The following is a 7,785-nucleotide window of genomic DNA, read 5'->3' on the forward strand; positions in this document are numbered from 1 at the left end:
CAAATAATCCAAAACGAATCCAACGAACAAGGAACAACACAAGCGAGCAGTCAACGACAGACCGCGGGTCCATGAGCGTTTTTTGTTCACTCTTGTTGTGTTGCAGCGCAGGACACTACAGTAGTGGCTCTACTGCTGACAGGCTCAACATAGTGCTGCACTTCCTGGTTTAATAGCACAGTCTGGTGCTCAGAGATATATATATATATCTGTATGTCATGCATGTCTTAAATGTCATGATTAGATTAGTTTAGAATGATTAGTTTAGATTCTTATATCTGTATGTCATAAATGTCATGAATTGAAAATGGGGGACCCTGATGTAAACAAGACGAAAGTCTTTCTCTGGTCTGCATCCCCTTAACAATTGTGTGTATTGAGCCATACTGTATTGTACCCATTCTGCAATCTGTTAATTAAAATGTTCAATCAATCAGTATATTTGTTATTTATTTTTGGTATAGTGCTTAACAAGCATAATTTAATGTTGCCCAGTTGTGGCCTGTTGAGGGGCAATACATATCAAAAGTTCCAAAACATCTATTGTGTTTGTATTTGTATGATCCACTATATAAACATAGTAATTATAAATAATATCTACATACATGGAATTTTGATTGGAGGCTAGTCTCACTTTGTCCCACAGCAACATTAAAATAGTTTAGATTTGTATATGTTGTTTATGTAAAAGAAAAATCTTGAAAGTAACGCAAGTTACTTTCTGAAGTAACTAGTTACTTTTATAATTTGTAACTGAGTAAGTAATTTAGTTACTTTTTGAAGAAGTAACTAGTAACTGTAACTACTGTAGTTACTTTTTAAAAGTAACTTGCCCAACACTGGTTAAGAGAAATGGGAGGTAAACTCATATAACAGAATAAATACATGTAAACCACATTTAGCAAATGGTGTCACTTTGTAGTGGGGGTACATTATTAGTTGATGGCTGATTATAGTTGATTATGGTTAGGTGGTGCGTTGTTGCGCATTTGTTAGGTATTGCTTAAAGGAACACGCCAACATTTTGGGAAATTATCTTACCGTCTTCTCCAGAGAGAGACAAGAAGATAGATACCAGTTTCCTCTCTGTGTGTGTTCAATAGAAATCTATCTGGCCGCACGTTAGCCTAGCTTAGCACAATGAATGGAAGCGGACATGGCCGGTTAGCCTTCGTGAGAGGTGTCAGTTGGACAATGCCTAGGCTAACCGGCCATGTCCGCTTCCATTCATTGTGCTAAGCTAGGCTAACGTGCGGCCAGATAGCTTTCTACTGAACGCACAGAAGAGGAAACTGGTATCTATCTTCTTGTCTCTCTCTGGAGAAGACGGTAAGCTAATTTCCCAAAATGTTGGCGTGTTCCTTTAAGGTGATGGAGGTATTCAACTCTGTTTTCAAACTTTGCAATGGTAACATTGACTGGCACCTATATGGTGGACTGGTGGTGGTCATGGAGACCATTAGTTAACAATTAATAGAAACATTGGTTGGCTGTTGATTGATGTTTATCAGTGTACTGATTGTTGTTGATTGATGTGCCCTCACTGTAAAGTGTTGCCTTGTAAACCAGATTATGATGCTATTACTATTACTGTTGTCGTCATTGTTGTTGTTGTTTTTCTATTTGTGTTTGTTCTTGTTTTGGGGTTGAATTTCTTTTTGTATCATTTGTATCACTTTATTACACATGTAAAGTTTCAGAGTGAAACAGGACAGGCAGGTGGTACTTGACGCTGGGGAGGAATTTTATTCGATTGTTGAAAACATCATGGCTCAACACTCTGGGTGTCCAGTGAAAAAGTCACAATATTATTGGTCGACATTGGTTTGTGCAAGCCTACGTGAGCACATGTCATTTAGTTTTACAGTAAGAAAACATCATTGGATTTCGATATAAGAATACAAACAAATGTATTTTTTGTATTTTCTTTGACATATATTGTTAAACGGGTGCGCAGTATGACCAGGATAGTGATCTAAAATGGTTAAAAAGGCATGTTTAATTTCAGCTCTTTAACCTGTTAAGCTGTATCCCTATTTTCAGAAATTTCGCCTAAAGGCACATGCCCGAGTAAATGGAAGATTGCTCCACTTCTACAAGGTCAATTGGCATGTTCTTGGTATCTAGGAACATCTAGGGACATGGGGGTATGTATTGCCAGTGTATTTGATAGGGTTAAGGTCTTTACACTTGGCTACATTTGAAAAAGAAACACAACATTAATTAATACGGTCTGTATTGATCGATTTATGATACAAAAAACAGCAGGGTTTCTACAGCTTAACAGGTTAACTACTATTGGGGGCTTTCAGCTGCTCGGCTCCCAGACTCTGGAACTCCCTGCCCCCACATATCCGACAGTCTGACTCACTCTCATCATTCAGATCACAACTGAAAACCCATCTGTTCAAACTCGCATATTCACTATAACCTCTGTCACTGTCCTGCTGTTTGTTTGTTTGTTATTTTAAGGGCGTGTTCACACCTGAAAGTCCGCGGATAGTCCGGACTTTCTGGTGGACCAAATGTGAAAATTATACATTGTTTGATTTTGGTCTGCGTTCACACTACCCTTTTTGGTGCGGATCTAAATTTGTAAACAAAGGACATACAGTCGCCAAGTTGTTCATCTATTGGACTATAGCACTCACAAACGTAAACAGTTGCCGACAGCGCAATGAGAGAGATACTATTACGAGCACGGCGCAAGTCGACTAGAGAGTAGAGAGTAGAGAGTAGAGAGAGAGAGAGAGAGAGAGAGAGAGAGAGAGATAGGAAGAGAGAGACTGTCCACGCACGGCGCGAGTCTAGAGAGAGAGAGAGAGAGAGAGAGAGAGAGAGAGAGAGAGAGAGAGAGAGAGAGAGAGAGAGAGAGAGAGAGAGAGATTTTTTAGATTTTTAAACACAACTTTATTTTCTCACTCAGCAATCAACAATACATCAGAATGTATACTGCAAAACACCGAACAGCAAATCAAATCAAGAAAAATAAGACAAACTTCACATCAGAACAAAGCCAAAAACCAACTCCAACTCCTCCACAACTGTACACAACACCCACTTGTAACACCATATCATCTCAAACTCTGCTACATTGCTGGTCAACTTGTAAAAATTAAAATCCGTTCGTAACCTTGCCTTTACCATACCTTTAAACAAGATAGTGGTATCTACCAGCACTGAATCCTCAATCTTTTTCCTCCTACTTAGATAAATGGCCATTTTTGCCTGACCCAGCAGGAAGTTGAAGAGCTGACATTTTAACCTCCTCTTCCTGCTGTACCTGTTCTGAAGGTCCAGATTAACACATAGAGTCTGCGTTTATTATTTTGTATAACTTATATATTGTTTATATATATAAGATATATATTTTCACGTCATCTGTTTACCTACCAGTATTCATCATTCGCTTATTTGTATATGTTCCACTCTTAACGCCGTAGACAGCGTGAGCGCATGCGCAGGGTTCTTGGGACATGCCTGGACAGAGTGTGTGTTATAGAAGAAATGTTTGGCAGCAGTAACAGGACGGCAAGCAACGTATCTTCTGAGGACAACAGCAGAGAGGGTAGGGTCTTTTAACTGAATAATACTGTGTACATCATTTTGAAGTGTGTGACTAAATTGTGTTGTGGAAATTGTTTGTAATTAGTTTCACCCAGCTGACAGAAACTGGAGGTGTGGCCTTTGTGCATGTAGTTAAGTGGGCACTTGTGACAGTTTTTCTGCTTAAATACCAGCTTTTTCTCTGTTGGATTCATTCTGAGGACAACAGCAGAGAGGGTAGGATCTTTTAACTGAATAATACTGTGTACATCATTTTGAAGTGTGTGACTAAATTGTGTTGTGGAAATTGTTTGTAATTAGTTTCACCCAGCTGACAGAAACTGGAGGTGTGGCCTTTGTGCATGTAGTTAAGTGGGCACTTGTGACAGTTTTTCTGCTTAAATACCAGCTTTTTCTCTGTTGGATTCATTCTGAGGACAACAGCAGAGAGGGTAGGATCTTTTAACTGAATAATACTGTGTACATCATTTTGAAGTGTGTGACTAAATTGTGTTGTGGAAATTGTTTGTAATTAGTTTCACCCAGCTGACAGAAACTGGAGGTGTGGCCTTTTGCTGCAGGTGTCACTCATCAGTAATTAGTGATAGTGATTTAAAGACTTGCTGGCTTAGCGTCAGCGAAGCGTCGAGAAACGAAGAGGGACAAATAGGAGGAGTTTTCCTGGAGTTCGCCGCAGAGGGATCCACCGATCCACCCAGTGCCAAGTACACCATAATCCCATATTTCCCTCCCACTCTGCTATTTCCCTACTATCTCGCTTCCTCCCTACCCCCTTCAACCTCCTCCTACCACTCTTGACACCACAATGTGCCTCATACCTATATCCACAATCTGCTCCTCAAGAACAGAATTAACCCATCCACGCCAGTTTGCTAGCAACCCGGCTAATCTCTCCTACCCTCCTACAGCCACTAATACACCTGTCACAGTACAGGGAGGCTTATGGAATTGTCAATCAGCAGTCAAGAAAGCTGACTTCATTACTGCCTACGCCCATAGTCTAAATCTGCAGCTCCTGGCTCTAACTGAGACCTGGATAACCCCCAATAACTCATCAACACCTGCAGCATTATCTACAAACTATAACTTCACTCACACACCTCGACCCTCCAGACGGGGTGGAGGCACTGGCCTCATGACATCTCCTTCATGGGCTACAAACCCAACGCAACTCCCAGAACTGTCACTCTCCTCCCTCGAATATCATGCAGTATCTGTCTCTAATCCTTTCAATCTCACCATTGTTACACTCTATCGCCCTCCAGGTCCCCTCGATCACTTCACAGATGAGCTGGACATGCTTCTAAGCTCCTTACCGGAAGATGGTACCCCGCTCCTTCTATTGGGCGACTTCAACCTGCCTGACTCATCTCAGTCGGTCCCAGTGGTCTCCCTCCTACAACAATTTGACCTGACTCCCACTGCCATGCCTCCCACCCACAAAGCAGGCAACTCCTTGGATCTCATATTTTCCCGTAACTCCAGCATCATTAACACCACGGTAACTCCCCTACATGTATCTGACCATTCCTTCATATCCTTCTCACTAACTTTCATGCTTAACCGAAAAGTCTTCACCCCAACTCAAACCGTCTCACTCAGACGCAACCTGCCCTCCCTATCCCCCTCCACCCTCTCCTCTGACATAATATCCGCTCTACCTTTGAGTGACACCTTCTCTGCTCTCCCCACAGAGATGGCAACCTCCACCCTCCTCTCAGCCCTTGCAACCTCCTTCGACAAGCTCTGTCCCCTCGTTGAGAAACCTGCCCGCCGTTCCCCACCCAGTCCATGGCTGACGGATGCAGTGAGAGAACAAAGACAGGTCCTGAGAGCGGCTGAGAGGAAGTATAGAAAGTCACGCCTCACTGCTGACATCGACACATATCACAACCTCTTGTTAACATTCTCCAAAACCATTACTAATGCCAAAGCTTCTTTCTTTCACCATAGGATCGAGGCCTCTGCCAAGAATCTTCGCAAACTGCATGCTACCATGTCCTCCCTCCTCACTCCCCCCCCACCTCCTCCTCCCTCATCTTTTTCTGCCGAAGACTTTGCGATCTTCTTTGAGGAAAAAGTGGAGAACATCCGCAGCTCCTTCTCCCAACCCCCACCCATTCCAAACGCTGAATCGAGAACCTCATCCTTCACTCTGTCATCTTTCTCTCCCATTACAGAAGCCGAGACCCTGACACTGGTAACGTCGAACCGTCCGACTACATGCCAGCTGGACCAGCTACCCTCCCCACTCCTCCAGACCATAGCACCGGACATCCTCCCATTCCTAACTGCAACCATCAACTCCTCACTCAACTCGGGGGTGGTCCCCACCTCCCTAAAACAAGCCAGAGTCACGCCCCTCATAAAAAAACCAACCCTGAACCCCACCATCATAGCCAACTATCGCCCTGTCTCTCTTCTCTCCTTCCTTTCTAAAACACTTGAACGTGCTGTATCCAACCAACTTACTGCTTATCTCTTACAGAATGACCTCCTAGACCCCAATCAGTCTGGCTTCCGGACTGGCCACTCCACAGAAACGGCCCTCATTGCGGTCACAGAGGCACTTCACTTAGCAAAAGCGAAAGGCCTCTCGGGAGCGCAGACCCAGTCATCCACTTCAGACCCCCCGCGCAGCTGTCGTCCTGACGCACATCCAGACCAGCGCAGACGCTCTCCAGTCCACAGCGCGCAACGCGCATCTTCCAAGGACGCTCGAGCTTGGCACGCTCTCCAGACCAGCGCGCAACGCGCATCTTCCAGACCTTCGAGCTTGGCACGCTCCTCCGTACCAGCGCGCAACGCGCATCTTCCAAGGACGCTCGAGCTTGGCACGCTCTCCAGACCAGCGCGCAACGCGCATCTTCCAGACCTTCGAGCTTGGCACGCTCCTCCGTACCAGCGCACTGACGCGCATCTTCCAGACCTTCGAGCTTGGCACGCTCCTCCGCCTGTTCTGTCCGACATCTCCGCCTGGATGACGACCAACCACCTCAAACTGAACCTAAGCAAAACAGAATTGCTCCACCTGCCGGCCAAATCCTCCCCCCTGACCGACCTCTCCATCACAGTCGAGAATGCAGCTGTGACCGCATCGCCGACCGCCAGGAACCTTGGTGTTGTCCTCGACGACCAGTTGAACTTCTCTGCTCACATCGCAGCGACAACCAGAACCTGCAGATTCCTCCTGAGCAACGTCAGAAGGATACGCCCCTTCCTGACAAAAGAAGCCACCCAACTCCTCGTCCAATCAACAGTCATCTCCCGCCTCGACTACTGCAACGCACTGCTAGCTGGCCTCCCGGCCACTGCCACCAAGCCTCTTCAACTCATTCAAAATGCAGCGGCCCGCCTGATCTCAAACCTACCGAAGTCGGCCCATGTCACCCCACTTCTTAGGGACCTGCACTGGCTCCCCATTGCTGCACGTATCCGCTTCAAGGCCCTCGACCTAGCATACCGTGCGGCAAAGGGAACCGCTCCCGCCTACCTCCGGTCAATGGTCTCTAACTACACACCCTCAAGACCCCTACGCTCTGCATCTTCTGGCCGCCTCAGATCTACTCCTATCCAAGCTCCCGGAGGGTCATCAAAGAGAAGCCGCCTATTCTCAGTCCTTGCCCCACAATGGTGGAATGAACTACCCATCCCACTTAGGACAGCCGAATCCCGTCCAATCTTTCGCCGTCGACTAAAGACTCACTTCTTCAACCATTATCTGAAATGATAAAAAAAAAAAAAAAAAAAAAAAAAAAAAAAAAAAAAAAAATCTAACCCCGACTAACCTTACTGTCATGCACTTGTCCTAATAAACTAACCTACACTGTAACACGCAACACTTTGATGAACATTGTTACTCAGCTGATAGAGTTATACCCTTCTTGCTGTCTTGTCGCACAGAACTTGTAAGTCGCTTTGGATAAAAGCGTCAGCTAAATGACTAAATGTAAATGTAAATGTAAATGTATCTTGACAGAGAGCTGTACAGCTAATTAGATACCACATAATATTGTCGAGCCACTATTGGCACAGTATAGTGACTTGTTCGAGCGAAGTAACGTTGAGAGACTTATAGCTGAACCCAGCAGCGTTCTGGATTTAACTACCTATTGAAGACGACATGCGGGTTGGCCTAAGTGTACAAGGGCTAACTAGCTAGTAACCATGCCAACAGGCTTTTTGGACTAATAGCTATTAATCCTGCCATCGGGCGCT

The sequence above is a fragment of the Notolepis coatsorum genome, assembly GCF_963971535.1.
Source record: "Notolepis coatsorum genome assembly, chromosome: 2".
In the NCBI taxonomy this organism is placed as follows: Eukaryota; Metazoa; Chordata; class Actinopteri; order Aulopiformes; family Paralepididae; genus Notolepis; species Notolepis coatsorum.